Source organism: Ranitomeya imitator, chromosome 1 (genome assembly GCF_032444005.1).
Source record: "Ranitomeya imitator isolate aRanImi1 chromosome 1, aRanImi1.pri, whole genome shotgun sequence".
Taxonomy (NCBI): Eukaryota; Metazoa; Chordata; class Amphibia; order Anura; family Dendrobatidae; genus Ranitomeya; species Ranitomeya imitator.
The window spans coordinates 812,112,765-812,128,306 of record NC_091282.1 but is presented as its reverse complement, the minus strand read 5'-3'; the positions used below and the strand labels follow the sequence as shown (position 1 = coordinate 812,128,306).

Genomic DNA, 15,542 nt, shown 5'->3' with positions numbered 1-15,542 from the left:
AGGCAGTGCTTCTGCAGTGGAGCCTGGGAGTTGTGGTGATGGGAGATGTAGCTGGTTGTCACGTAGCCGCCGACCCATTACAGACGAATTGAAGACCCCAGAGTCTCCAGTTCGGCCATAGGCCCCAATGTCTACAATTATAAACGTGTAGTTACTGTCAACTACAGCTAACAGAACTACAGAGAAAAACTGCTTATAATTGTAGAATTGGGAGCCAGAGTTCGGCGGCTTACGTACCCTGATATGTTTCCCATCCACCGCTCCAATGCAGTTTGGGAAGTCACAATTGACCTTGAACCCACGGGCTATTTTGAGCCAATCAGCCTGTTTTGGCTCGGGCATCACAAGGTCCTTGAGTCTATCCCATATTTGCCGACAGGTTAACCGCACAATGCCCGAAATTGTGGATCCGCCAATCAAAAACTTCAGGTGGAGTCCCGCAAAGGACAATCCAGTGGACAGGAATCTGAAAGTGAAACAAACAAAAAAATTAGGTATGTTTCAAGAGTGCACACAAAACATGAATAAGCACACATCATATTTGCTTTTTTCTGAAACAAGATTAACGCTGGAAAGGGAAAAATGTCCTTACGGTGCTTAACTATAACATTTACGTAACTTTGTCACATCTGCTTGGGACCTAATGTACACATATTCCTGGAAAAAACAGATTGAAACAAACACATAAAATATAAAAGATCATCAACATACAGTATGTGAGGATGTAGAATACATACCGTAAGGTAAGGAGAAGACGTTCCTCGGCGGAGATGGCTTTGCGCATCCTTGTGTCCTGAAATGTGATTCCTGGGCGTAATATCTCCAACAATCTGTCAAATGTTTGGATTGTCATGCGACAGTAGAGATAAAACTTTTCTGGATGTTTCCGCAGAGCTGTATATAGGCGATTAAAATGGCCTTTAGTGAGGCGTTTAGTCAAAAGAGGATGCACCCACATTCTTCTGCTCCTCCTTCGCGGATCCACAATCACAGGTTATGGGTGCCCAAACCGACGCGACAATAGCCAGTTAAACAAAACCCGCTGCGTTGGGGTAAACTGAAGGTGGTCAGACATGGTACAAATGTTACCACAACACTACAACAGATGTCAAACCACAAAATGACCATATGGGAGTGAGCCACCTGTTGTAGAGGCCTTAAATAGGGTTGATGAGGGTAATTTAAATCAATTTCAGCCTCCAAAACCGTTAAATGTCCATTTTGTCAGGTTGCGTAAAAAATACGCATTACGGTGGGCATACGGATTACATACGCAACATTACATGCGCAAAATACGCGACCACACCTTGCCTACGGAGTACTTACGGATCACCGTATTTTGAATCTTGAGGCGTATTACGACCGTAAATTACGGACCGTATTTTTATACGCTGAGTGTGAGGCCGGCCTTAGTGTAGCGGACTTCGCAGTCTGCGCGAAGTCCGTTTTTTTTTTGTTTTGTTTTTTTTTAGAAAAAATAATCGTAGTTAGTGCAGTGCAGTTTCAGGCTCAGCAAAGTACCGTAGCCAGCGTCAGTGTTTGACATCCCCTTTCCCATCCCCCCTCCCTGTTCCAGTACTCCCCTCTCCTCCCTCCAATTGATTTTTTTGCGCTTTTTTTACTGTGCCCGGAATCCCGCGCAGAGCATTCGTGTTCTTCCTGTGTCCGCAGCGCTTTCATCAGTATCGCTGCTGATCAGAGACTGTGCCATGGGAATTTTTCTTTTTTAGTTAGTTAGTGTAGCGGACTTCACAGTCTGAGGCTACGTTCACATTAGCGTCGCGTCGCCGTTGCGTCGGCGACGCAGCGGCGACGCAGCGGCGACGCGCCCCTATGTTTAACATAGGGGACGCGTGCGTTGTTTTGGTGGCGTTTTTCGCCACGTGCGTCGTTTCCGATGCTAGCGTCGGACGCAAGAAAACGCTACATGTAGCATTTTCTGTGCGTCCGATTTTCGTCAAAAACGACGCACGCGTCGCAAAACGCGTGCGTTTTTGCGCGCGTTTGCGCGCGTTTTTCCGTGCGTCGCCGCTGCGTCGCCGACGCAACGGCGACGCGACGCTAATGTGAACGTAGCCTAAGTGATGTCCGATATTTTTTTTTAGAAAAAAATAATCGTAGTTAGTATAGTGTAGTTTTAGACGTACCAAAGTAGCACAGTCGGCGTCAGTGTTTGGTGACGTTCCCCCGTCCAATTGAATTTTTAGCGCACTTTTTTGTGCTTTTTTTCCTGTGCGCGTCATCCTGCGCAGAGCATTCGTGCTCTTCCTGTGTCCGGAGCGCTTTGATCAGTATCGCTGCTTATCAGACTGCGCCACTGGAATTTTTCTTTTTTAGCTAGTTAGTGTAGCGGACTTCGCAGTCTAAGCAACATCCAAGTTTTTTTTTTAGAAAAAAATGGTAGTTAGTACAGCATAGTTTTAGACATCGCAAGATAGCGTAGCCGGCGTCACATCGTTAGTGACGACCGATCTTCTTTTAGAGAAAAAAATTGTACAGCGTAGTTTTAGTGGTAGCGTGTTAGCACAACTGGGGTCCCAGCGTTAGTGACGACCAATCTTGTTTTAGAAAAAAAAAATACAGAGTAGTTTTATAGGTAGGGAGGTAGCTTTTTTTTTCTTGCATAAAAAGTGCATTAGGGGAGCGTACGTCACATTGTTGGTGACATCCGTTTTCTTTTGTAAAAAAAAAAAAGAATTAGTTGCGTCAATGAACTTTTTAGCGAGTGCATTAGGGGAGCGTATGTCACATTGTTGGTGACGTCCATTTTTCTTTTGTAAAAAAGAATTTGCGTCCGATAAATTTATAGGGAGGGCATTAGTGTAGTGAACGTCTGTTTTTTTTTTATACAAACTTTTTTTTAAATCTGATTTTTTTTTTACATTTTTTCTTCTACATTTTACCTCTCTACTTCTTTTTTCTCTGTTTTGTTATAATAATGCCCTACACATTACACGTGTAAAAGCACCACTTACATACACATCCCCGGGGTTTGGGGAAAAAAATTAAAATGGCCCATTCGTCAACAAGGCGCTATTCACCAGAGGAGGCTTACGCCATCCTTGCACCCGACACGGATACAGCCAGTGAGGAAGATCCCACATTCCTCTCTTCCTCCTCCTCATCCGCCTCATCTGGTGAGGAAGGACCCCCAACAAGGCGCCCTAGGACCCAGGCAACTCCTGCAGCAATCGATCCCATATGGATTGCACCCCCCGAAAATTTTCAGCCCGTCATTCCGGATTTCAGCAGCAGCTCAGGAATCCAGTTTGACACCACTGGCCTCACTGAAATTGACTTCTTCAAATTATTTTTCAGCGAGGAAATAATAAATCTTATGGTGGCCCAGACGAACCTGTATGCCCAGCAATTTTTCACCCAAAATCTCACGTCATCATACGCCAGATGGACCCCCGTAAATGCAGCAGACATGATGACATTTTGGGGAATTGTGCTGCATATGGGTATAATAAAAAAAACAGAGATTCGTCAGTACTGGAGTACTGATATTCTCTACAGTACAGCAGTATTCCGCATGGCCATGAAAAGGACATGATTTGAAGGAATCCAAAGATTTTTGCATTATAGTGATAATGCGCAGTGTCCTCCCCGAGACGATCCTAACTTTGATCGTCTATATAAAATTCGGCCAGTGGTTGAACACTTCAGCAGAAAATTTGCTGAGGCGTACATACCCCAGAGAGACATCACTATTGATGAATCTCTCGTTCATTTCAAAGGGAGGCTAAAATTCCGACAATACCTGCCCAGTAAGAGGTCCAGGTACGGAATAAAGCTGTACAAACTGTGCGAGAGTACCTCAGGGTAACCCACAGATTTAGGGTCTACGAGGGGAAGGACACCCAAATTAACCCCCCCTGAATGCCCCCAAGTCCTGGGGGTGAGTGGGAAAATTGTGTGGGAATTGCTGCACCCACTGCTGGATAAGGGTCATCACCTCTACATTGATAACTTTTACACCAGCGTCCCACTCTTCAAGGCCCTCTCTGCCAGAGGTACAGCTGCATGTGGCACCGTGTGAAAAAATCAGCGAGGCCTCCCTAAGGTGCTAATTGGGCAAATGCTGAGAAAAGGGGAAAGCAGAGCCCAATGCAGCGACAACATGCTGGTGGTCAAGTATAAGGACAAAAGGGATGTCCTTATCCTGACCACCATACACCGTGACAACAGCACCCTTGTCACTGTTCGTGGGACCACAGCACAAGTCCGAAAGCCAGATTGTATCTTGGATTACAATCGGTACATGAGGGGTGTGGATCTTTCAGATCAGGTCCTCCAACGATACAGTGCCATGTGAAAAGCCAAAGTATGGTGCAAAAAATTGTCCGTGCACATTGTACAGATGGCACTGTACAATGCTTTTGTGCTGTCCCGATCTGCAGGCAATACAGGGACCTTCCTTCAGTTTCAGGAGGAAGTCATCAAAGCCCTATTGTTTGGCACTTGGGGAGGTGAGGGCCCCAGTACTTCTGAATCTGATAGTGCCCGTAGTGTCCCAGGTCAACATTTCCCAGGACAGGTTCCCAAAGCAGCGAGGACAGGCCGATCACAAAAACGGTGCAGAGTATGCTCCAAGAGGGGAATCCAAAAGGACACAACTTACCATTGTGAAACCTGCCCTGAGAAACCTGGTCTTTGCATTAAGGATTGTTTCAAAGCGTACCACACGTCCACAAATTAATAAAATTAGTTTATACCCTTTTGACACAACACATCTATAATCTGATGTACCGAGCACATCTTACACATACCGCCACATTATAAATTCATACACTAAAACCAAAAGCATTATAGTTATTACTATAAAACTATGCCTCTAGATAAATTCCTTCAGAGGTGTAGTTTCCAAAATGGGGTCAGTTGTGGAGGATTTCCACTGTTAAGGCACATCAGGGGCTCTGCAAACGCAACATGATGTCCGCAGACCATTCCATCAAAGTCTGCAATCCAAAACATCACTCTTTCCATTCTGAGCCCTGCCATGCGCACAAACAGTGGTTTTCCCCCACATATTGGGTATTGGCGTACTCAGTAGAAAATGTGCAATAACTTTAGTGGTCTATTTTCTCCTGTGACCTTTGTGAAAATAAAAAAATTGGGGCTAAAAGATCATTTTTGTGGAAAAAAATAGATTCTTTTTATTTTCATGACTCAACGTTATAACTTTCTGTGAGGCACTTGGAGGTTTACGGTGCTCACCACATATCTAAATAAATTCCTTGGGAGGTCTAGTTTCCAAAATGGGGTCACTTGTGGGGTTTTTCCAATGTTTAGGCACATCAGGAGCTCTGCAAATGCAACATGATGCCCACAGACCATTCCATCAAAGTCTGCAATCCAAAATGGCACTCCTTCCATTCTGAGCCCTGCCGTGCGCACAAACAGTGGTTTTCCCCCACATATGGGGTATTGGCGTATTCAGGAGAAAATGTGCAACGACTTTAGTAGTTTATTTTCTCACATTACCTTTGTGAAAATAAAAAATTGGGGCTAAAAGATCATTTTTGTGGAAAAAATGATATTTTTTTTTCACCGCTCCACGTTGTAAACTTCTGTGAAGCACCTGGTGGTTCAAAGTGCTCACCACACAGCTACATAAGTTCGTTAAAGGGTCTAGTTTCCAAAATGGGGTAACTTGTGGGGGTTTTCCAATGTTTAGGCACATCAGGGGCTCTGCAAATGCAACATGATGCCCGCAGACCATCCATCAAAGTCTGCAATCCAAAATGGCACTCCTTCCATTCTGAGCCCTGCCGTGCACACAAACAGTGGGTTTCCCCCACATATGGGGTATCAGTGTATTCAGGAGAAATTGATCAACAATTTTAGTGGACCATTTTCTCCTTTTACACTTGTGAAAATAAAAAATCGTTGCTAAACGATCATTTTCGTGGGCAAAATTTGATTTTTTTTTCACGGCTCTACGTTATAAACTTCTGTGAAGTACCTGGGGGTTCAAAGTGCTCACCACACAACTACATACATTTGTTAAAGGGTCTAGTTTCCAAAATGGGGTCACCTGTGGGGGTTTTCCAATGTTTAGGCACATCAGGGGCTCTTCAAACGCAACATGGCGTCCACTCTCAATTCCAGCCAATTTTGCTTTCAAAAAGTCAAAAGGCGCTCCTTCCCTTCCGAGCCCTGCTGTGTGCCCAAACAGTGGTTTTCCCCCACATATAGGGTATCGGCGTATTCAGGAGAAATTGCTCACCAACTTTAGTTGATCATTTTCTCCTTTTACCCTTGTGAAAATAAACAAATTGTTGCCAAATCATCATTTTTGTGACTAAAAAGTTAAATGTTAATTTTTTCCTTCCACATTGCTTCAGCTCCTGTGAAGCACCCGAAGGGTTAATAAACTTTTTGAATGTGGTTTTGAGTACCTTGACGGGTGCAGTTTTTGGAATGGTGTCACTTTTGGGTATTTTCTGTTATATAGACCCCTCAAAGTGACTTCAAGTGTGAGGTGGTCCCTAAAAAAAATGGTTTCCTAAATTTTATTGAAAAAATGAAAAATCGCAGGTTTAACCCTTATAACTTCCTGACCCAAAAATATTTTGGTTCCAAAATTGTGCTGATGTATAGTACACATGTGGGAAATGTTATTTATGAACTAATTTTTGTGTCATATCTCTCTGTTAAGGGCATAAAAATTAAAAGTTCAAAAATTGCTACATTTTCAAAATTTTTCGCCAAATTTCCATTTTTTTCACAAATAAACGCAAGTCAAAATGAAGAAATTTTACCACTATCATAAAGTACAATATGTCACGAGTAAACAGTCTCAGAATCAACAGGATCTGTTGAAGCGTTTCAGAATTATGACCTCATAAAGTGACAGTGGTCAGAATTGAAAAAAATGGCCTGGTCAGGAAGTTGAAAACAGGCGTCGGGGTGAAAGAGTTAAAGGAACAAAATTCTGGGGAGAGAGAGAGAGATTTTTTCCCTGAATGGAAAAATGGGTAAAATTACAGGAATGCTCAGTTTAAAAAAAAATGGAATCCGTCGCTGGATTCCATCTTTTGATGGACAGCGATGGATCCTGCGTCCATAGGCTTCCATTATAGCCAACGATGTACAGCGCAGGATCCGTTGCTGTCCGATTTTTTTTGACGTACACAAAAAAGTTACTATGTTCGTTGTCTCCGGGCGATGGACACAGAATTTACGACGGATCCATCAAACGACGGATGAAACGGAAGGCCATCTGTCACAATCCGTTGCCAATACAAGTCTATGAGAAAAAAACGGATCCAGCAGCAACATTTGCTGGATCCGTTTTTTTTCACAAAACGATGGATTTTGATGGAAACAAAAAGACTGAAGTATGAAAGAGGCCTCAGGTGTAGCTAGGGTTTCAGCAGAGGAGAAGCAGTATGCACCTAATGTAGGTAACCATGTTTACTACTGTGGAATTATTCCCTGGTTATAATGTGCTTTAGTGGACACATTACCAGATGTCAACACTGTTACTGAATAAAATTTACTTTAAAAGGACCAAGACCAACATTGCCACAGCCCAGTGACCGTAGAGTGATAGTTGCCAGTTCAGCCAACCATACAAGTGATTACAATACAGTCATATGTAGTGATTCACAATTGACGTCCTTTGGTTGAGGGTTGTCCACTTTTAACCTCTTTTCTATCTGGCCCAAACGACCATGATGAATTTTTCCAGCTATGTTGCAGATTTTGTTACATTGACATAATGACATGTTTCACATCTTGTATTTTCAGCACGAACGTCATCTGTTCCTAATGTACACAAACTCTCCATGTCATTGATATTCCAATGCTGAGCCTGTTTCTGCCATGTGCCAAACAGAGTAATAATACCCACCTCTTACATAGTAATAAGCGACTGTGGATCGACAGTGTCAGCGCTGCCACTAGGAATTTCAGGGCCCCATGCTGGCAAAATTTTTGGGGCCCCCTTGAGACTCCAGCCAGGCTCCAACCCAGCCCCGCCTGCACCCCTCGAACAGTCCACAGTCCCGCCGCCCTCTCTTGGAAAAACTCAATTTCTGCACCATGTTCTCACCAATCACACTTTAACAGTTCCCATCACCAGATCACATACTGTACATAGCCAGGAGCTTTTGATTTGGCTAATTGATTTTTTAATCCGCCACCACAACAAGGTCAGCTCTTTTGGCCAAGCCCTACTCTACTCTTTCATATCATAGGCCTAAAAGATCTGTCACCCGAGCGTTTTGCTTATACCTACGGTGATTTTCAGCATGTTTACACAGGACAGTAATCGGTGAACGAACCTTATAATCAGCGGACGCTCATTAACCAATTACTGCCCTGGGTAAAAAGGCCTTTTGTGTCAGTTTTCCATTTTTTTTTAACTTATTTATCAACAATTGATCAGAATAATACAAAAAAAGTGATTGTGAATGCGATGTATTCTATCAATAAAAAAAAAAACACAAAACTTTTATCTTTGTATCAGTCTCATTACGTCAAAATCTGTATTTTTTTGTTGTTAATATTGTAGTAAACCATAGCTTTACTTTGTACTAGTTGTTATGTGCCACTTATGTCACATTGTTTGCGTAATTGAAAGGATGAAAACTGTCACCATCTTGTGGTGGTTTTGCAGAATACATATTTTTGTATAAATTCTTCCTTGGCTAGATTGTAGTAGAACAAGTTTAACATTATACATGAAAAATGTTCTGTTTGCCGTGGTGGCAGCTACCTGGAATCATATTTTACAATGATTGGCACAAGTGGTAACGCCATCCAAGAATGTTATTAAAGGTAAAGTTAATATTCTCTTCACAAAGGACACATTTCAAAAGAAAATAAAAACAATTATCAGTACATTTCTTATAGTGTAGAAAAATGTATTGATGCAATCTTCATCAATTTAGGACTAATGCACATGGACACAGAGCCTATATAGCAGGGTAATGGAGGACGTATAACTTATTCTTAGGGTTCATTTACACTCACTGGGCGATTCACATGAAAATAAAGCCCAGGAACTTTTGTAGAGTTTGTATGTTCTCCCCATGTTAGTGTGGGTTTCCTCCCACACTCCAAAGACATACCAATGGGGACAGTGATAATGCCTGTAATTGTCAGTGGATTATAATGGTACTATATAAGCAAAGCATAATAAATACAATAAAATGTATGTTGTGAAAAAGCATCTGAATGCATTTTTTAGTAAAATGGACACAAGAGTGAAAGGATAAATTAGTTAGAGAATTATTGAGATGCCTGGCAGAGCATCTAAGTGGGTTGCTTCATTTAGTTCAGCGTGAGGGCAAAACTGTCCTAAACGAAAAGATGTAGGATGGTATAACTTTGTATATATATTGGCAGACCCAGATCATCAGGAGGGACATACAGTACAAGGTATTATCATGCATACATTGGCAGAAATAAATATTTGATCCCTTGCTGATTTTGTAAGTTTGCCCTCTGGCGAAGACATGAACAGTCTATAATTTTAAGGGTAGGTTAATTTTAACATTGAGAGATAGAATATCAAAAATAAAATCCAGAAAATCACATTGTATAAATTATATAAGTTTATTTGCATTTTGCAGTGAGAATTAAGTATTTGATCCCTCTGGTAAACAAGACTTAATAGTTGGTGGCAAAACCCTTGCTGGCAAGCACAGCAGTCAGACGTTTTTGCAGCTGATGATGAGGTTTGCGCACATGTCAGGAGGAATTTTGATCCACTCCTCTTTACAGATCATCTCTAAATCATTAAGATTTTGAGTCTGTCACTTGGCAACTCGGAGCTTCAACTCCCTCCATAAGTTTTCCATGGGATTAAGGTCTGGAGACTGGCTAGGCCACTCCTTGACCTTAAAGGGAACCTGTCACCTGAATTTGGCGGGACTGGTTTTGGGTCATATGGGCGGAGTTTTTGGGTGTTTGATTCACCCTTTCCTTACCCGCTGGCTGCATGCTGGCTGCAATATTGGATTGAAGTTCATTCTCTGTCCTCCATAGTACACGCCTGCGCAAGGCAAGATTGCAGACTGTGCAGGCATGTACTACGGAGGACAGAGAATGAACTTCAATCCAATATTGCAGCCAGCATGCAGCCAGCGGGTAAGGAAAGGGTGAATCAAACACCCAAAAACTCCGCCCATATGACCCAAAACCAGTCCCGCCAAATTCAGGTGACAGGTTCCCTTTAATGTACTTCTTTTTGAGCCAGTCCTTTGCTGCCTTGGATGTATGTTTTGGGTCATTGTCTTGCTGGAAGACCCAGCCACAACCCATTTTTAATGTCATGGTGGAGGGAAGGAGGTTTTCACTCAGGATTTTACGGTACATGGCTCCATCCATTCTCTCATTGATGCAATGAAGTAGTCCTGTGCCCTTAGCAGAGAAATACTTCCAAAACATAATGTTTCCACCTCCATGCTTGACAGTGAGGACGGTGTTTTCTGGGTCATAGGCAGCATTTCTCTTCCTCCAAACACGGCGAGTTGAGTTAATGCCAAAGACCTCAATTTTTGTCTCAAAACAAAAGAAAGTCAAAACCGCACCCTTTTCTTTATAGATAGAAGGTCTCAGCGGACACAAGGGCGCACGTCCAAAACCAGGGAGCCCATCCTGGACAGTACCAAGACCACAAAGAACAAAAAGACAGCGCCACAATGGATGGTGAAAAATTAAGAGGTTACATTTATTCTGCCTCCTGTAGCGACGTTTCGGTCAACAGACCTTGATAAAGGTGCTCCATTGTGGCGCTATCTTTTTGTTCTTTGTGGTCTCAATTTTTGTCTCATCTGACTACAGCACCTTCTCCCAATCACTCACAGAATCATCCAGGTGTTCATTGGCAAACTTCAGATAGACCTGCACATGCCGGCACTGCAGGATTTTAAACCTCTGCGGTGTAATGTGTTACCAATGGTTTTCTTGGTGACTGTGGTCCCAGCTGCCTTGAGATCATTAAATTCTCCCTGTGTAGTTTTAGGCTGATCTCTCACCTTACTCATGATCAAAGATACCCCATGATGTGATATTTTGCATGGTGCACCAGATTGATGTTGATTGACAATCATTTTGTATTTCTTCCATATTCTTACTATTGCGCCAACAATTGTCTCCTCACCCAGCATCTTACTTATGGTTTTGTAGCACATTCCAGCTTTGTGAAAGTCTATGATTTTGTGTTTTGGGTTTAGTTCATTTTTGTAAGGTATTGGTATCTTTTAATGAGGGGTGGGATGGGGTGCTTTTTACAAGTATATGGCCGCCGTGTTATCCTCAGGCTGCATGGTGTATTTTTATTTTACAATTCTTTTTATATTTATTTTTATCTTTCATTGTTTCATTATATCATAGGTTCTTCTCATTTTGGGCTGGGTAGCCTCTGATCTTTCCGGCAAAGTGATTACATTTTGGATTTGACTTCGATTCATTGGGATAAGATCTGAATCGATACAGTTTGTTTTCAGATCATTAGATAGTTGTTTTGAGGAGCCCATGATCAGGGCCGTATTTGCCACTAGGCACTCGAGGGCACGTGCCTAGGGCGGCGACATTGCGTGGGGCGGCACCTGGGCAAGGATTTTTTTTTTCTTTTTAAAGTCACAAACGCGACCGACCGCAAAAACCCCGCCCCCCCGCCCGCCTCCGCATCCCACCCGCACCCTCCTTGAAGACGATACTCACCTGCTCCAGCCTCCAGCGATGCCTGTTCTCACCCTCTGTAGCGCGTCCTGAGTGAGCGGTCACATGGTACCGGTCATTAAGGTCATGAATATGCGCATATTCATGACCTTATTGAGCAGTATCACATGATCGCTCACTCAGGAAGAAGGCGCTGCGGCGAGACAGAGCGCCAGAGGGATGTCGGCGGCTGCGGCGCCCGCGGTGTGTGGGACAGGCAGCTGACAGGTGAGTATAGGGGACGGGGGGCGATGTTCTGCAGGGAGGAAGGGGGGGCGATGTTCTGCAGGGAGGAAGGGGGGGTGATGTTCTGCAGGGAGGAAGGGGGGGCGATGATGTTCTGCAGGGAGGAAGGGGGGCAATGAAGTTCTGCAGGGAGGAAGGGGGGGCGTCGGCGATGAAGTTCTGCAGGGAGGAACGGGGGGGCGATGAAGTTCCGCAGGGAGGAAGGGGGGGCGATGTTCTGCAGGGAGGAAGGGGGGGTGATGTTCTGCAGGGAGGAAGGGGGGGGCGATGAAGTTCTGCAGGGAGGAAGGGGGGGCGATGATGTTCTGCAGGGAGGAAGGGGGGCGATGAAGTTCTGCAGGGAGGAAGGGGGGGCGTCGGCGATGAAGTTCTGCAGGGAGGAACGGGGGGGCGATGAAGTTCTGCAGGGAGGAACGGGGGGGCGATGAAGTTCCGCAGGGAGGGAGGGGGGGCGATGAAGTTCCGCAGGGAGGGAGGGGGGGCGATGAAGTTCCGCAGGGAGGGAGGGGGGGCGATGAAGTTCCGCAGGGAGGGAGGGGGGGCGATGAAGTTCCGCAGGGAGGGAGGGGGGGCGATGAAGTTCCGCAGGGAGGGAGGGGGGGCGATGAAGTTCCGCAGGGAGGGAGGGGGGGCGATGAAGTTCCGCAGGGAGGGAGGGGGGGCGATGAAGTTCCGCAGGGAGGGAGGGGGGGCGATGAAGTTCCGCAGGGAGGGAGGGGGGGCGATGAAGTTCCGCAGGGAGGGAGGGGGGGCGATGAAGTTCCGCAGGGAGGGAGGGGGGGCGATGAAGTTCCGCAGGGAGGGAGGGGGGGCGATGAAGTTCCGCAGGGAGGGAGGGGGGGCGATGAAGTTCCGCAGGGAGGGAGGGGGGGCGATGAAGTTCCGCAGGGAGGGAGGGGGGGCGATGAAGTTCCGCAGGGAGGGAGGGGGGGCGATGAAGTTCCGCAGGGAGGGAGGGGGGCGATGAAGTTCAGCAGGGAGGGAGGGGGGGCGATGAAGTTCAGCAGGGAGGGAGGGGGGGCGATGAAGTTCAGCAGGGAGGGAGGGGGGGCGATGAAGTTCAGCAGGGAGGGAGGGGGGGCGATGAAGTTCAGCAGGGAGGGAGGGGGGGCGATGAAGTTCAGCAGGGAGGGAGGGGGGGCGATGAAGTTCAGCAGGGAGGGAGGGGGGGCGATGAAGTTCAGCAGGGAGGGAGGGGGGGCGATGAAGTTCAGCAGGGAGGGAGGGGGGGCGATGAAGTTCAGCAGGGAGGGAGGGGGGGCGATGAAGTTCAGCAGGGAGGGGGGGGGGCGATGAAGTTCAGCAGGGAGGGGGGGGGGCGATGAAGTTCCGCAGGGAGGGAGGGGGGGCGATGAAGTTCCGCAGGGAGGGAGGGGGGGCGATGAAGTTCCGCAGGGAGGAAGGGGGGGGCGATGAAGTTCCGCAGGGAGGGAGGGAGGGGGGGCGATGAAGTTCCGCAGGGAGGGAGGGAGGGGGGGCGATGAAGTTCCGCAGGGAGGGAGGGGGGGGCGATGAAGTTCCGCAGGGAGGGAGGGGGGGGCGATGAAGTTCCGCAGGGAGGGAGGGGGGGGGGGCGATGAAGTTCCGCAGGGAGGGAGGGAGGGGGGGCGATGAAGTTCTGCAGGGAGGGAGGGGGGACGATGAAGTTCTGCAGGGAGGGAGGGGGGACGATGAAGTTCTGCAGGGAGGGAGGGAGGGAGGGGGGGCGATGATGTTCTGCAGGGAGGGAGGGGGGGCGATGATGTTCTGCAGGGAGGGGCGATGTTCTGCAGCTGTCGCGGTCCTGTAGAGTTATCGGACATGTTTGTCTTCTCTGTTGGGCGCAGATGGAGCAGATAACGGCAGACGACCCCCATCCTCCGCGGAGTCCCGTCCACACTGGGAGATCCCGCGTCCGCAGTCGCTTGTGGCGGTGTCGCCCGCGCGGATCAGCTCCGTCCTCCCGCGGAAATATCCGGTGATCAGACAGCAAGGCTTCTACTCTGATATTCTGACCTATAGCGCCGCTCCTCTGGTGAAAGTGAGTGCAGGCGTCACATGACCGGCAGCCGCGTGCTATACTGCACGTGTCCATGGCTACAGAGCGCTCTGTCCCCGCCGTTCTCCAGTGTCTCCTGGTGCTGCAGCTTCAGCCGCCATTTCCATTATATTGCAGGATGTCAGCGCCGGACCGAGCGTTCAACCGAAGTGGACGAGAAGCGCAACACCCTGAAAGGTGAGCGGAGGATACTTGTAACAACCACAGGAAGGTAGAACCCGGCAACCAGATCCAACAGTCACAATAGGAGATGTCACAGCTCACCTCCTCCTCCTTAAAGGGAACCTGTCACCCCCAAAATCGCGGGTGAGGTAGGCACACCGGCATCAGGGGCTTATCTACAGCATTCTGGAATGCTGTAGATAAGCCCCCGATGTATCCTAAAACATGAGAAAAAGACGTTATATTATACTCACCCAGGGGCGTTCCCGCTGTTCGTCCGGGTCCGGGGCCTCCCATCTTCATCAGATGACGTCCTCTTCTGGTCTTCACGCCGCAGCTCTGGCGCAGGCGTACTTTGCCTGCCCTGTTGAGGGCAGAGAAAAGTACTGCATTGCGCAGGTGCCGGGAAAGGTCAGAGAGGCCCGGCGCCTGCGCACTGCTGTACTTTGCTCTGCCCTCAACAGGGCAGGCAAAGTACGCCTGCGCCAGAGCTGCGGCGTGAAGACCAGAAGAGGACGTCATCTGATGAAGATGGGAGGCGCCAGACCCGGACCAACAGCGGGAACGCCCCTGAATGGTCCCCACAATACAGTCTGATGTTACTTACATATTACAGTGTCACCCGGGCTCAGTACATGGGGTGTCGCACCCGTCACTCGGGCTCAGTACATGTGGTGTCTCGCCTGTCACTCGGGCTCAGTACAGTCATGGTCAAAAGTATTAGCCAGGCCTTTCCCCGGGAAGGAACAACCACGGGAAGGGCAGCATCCTATGAAGGAAAGCCACCTATGCCAAGCATGGTATCCATCCACAGACAGCTGTTTCGGGGGTTTTGCCCCTCATCAGTGTGGAGTAGGAATCTGGTTATTAGGAGCAGTGCCTAGTAAAAAGGCTATAAAGGCACAGATGATTGGCCTCGGGGAGACCAAAACATCCAACACCGCGGAGACACCATCACGTGTTTCTCAACGCAGTGATTCCAGAACACTGCCCCCATCCCTTATGGGAAATATGCAAATGCATGTAAAGAAGCTGCGGAGACACCATCACGTGTATCTCGACGCAAGCAGTGAATAGCCAGGCTTTTCCCCGGGAAGGAACAACCACGGGAAGGGCAGCATCCTATGAAGGAAAGCCACTTATGCCAAGCATGGTATCCATCCACAGACAGCTGTTTCGGGGGTTTTGCCCCTCATCAGTGTGGAGTAGGAATCTGGTTATTAGGAGCAGTGCCTAGTAAAAAGGCTATAAAGGCACAGATGATTGGCCTCGGGGAGACCAAAACATCCAACACCGCGGAGACACCATCACGTGTTTCTCAACGCAGTGATTCCAGAACACTGCCCCCATCCCGTGGTTGTTCCTTCCCGGGGAAAGGCCTGGCTATTCACTGCTTGCGTCGAGAAACACGTGATGG

General features: G+C 47.3%; 1 long non-coding RNA gene across 1 annotated transcript in view; it reads right to left on the bottom strand.

Annotated features, from left to right (window-relative positions):
* Nucleotides 1-206: 206 nt before the first annotated feature.
* LOC138658144 (uncharacterized) overlaps nt 207-15,542 on the bottom strand; it is a 97,506-nt gene continuing 82,170 nt past the window's right edge. The window contains exons 2-3 of the long non-coding RNA XR_011317361.1: nt 738-894; nt 207-466 (exon numbers count right to left, since the gene is read on the bottom strand). This is a non-coding gene — a long non-coding RNA (uncharacterized lncRNA). The remainder of the gene's footprint in view (nt 467-737; nt 895-15,542) is intronic.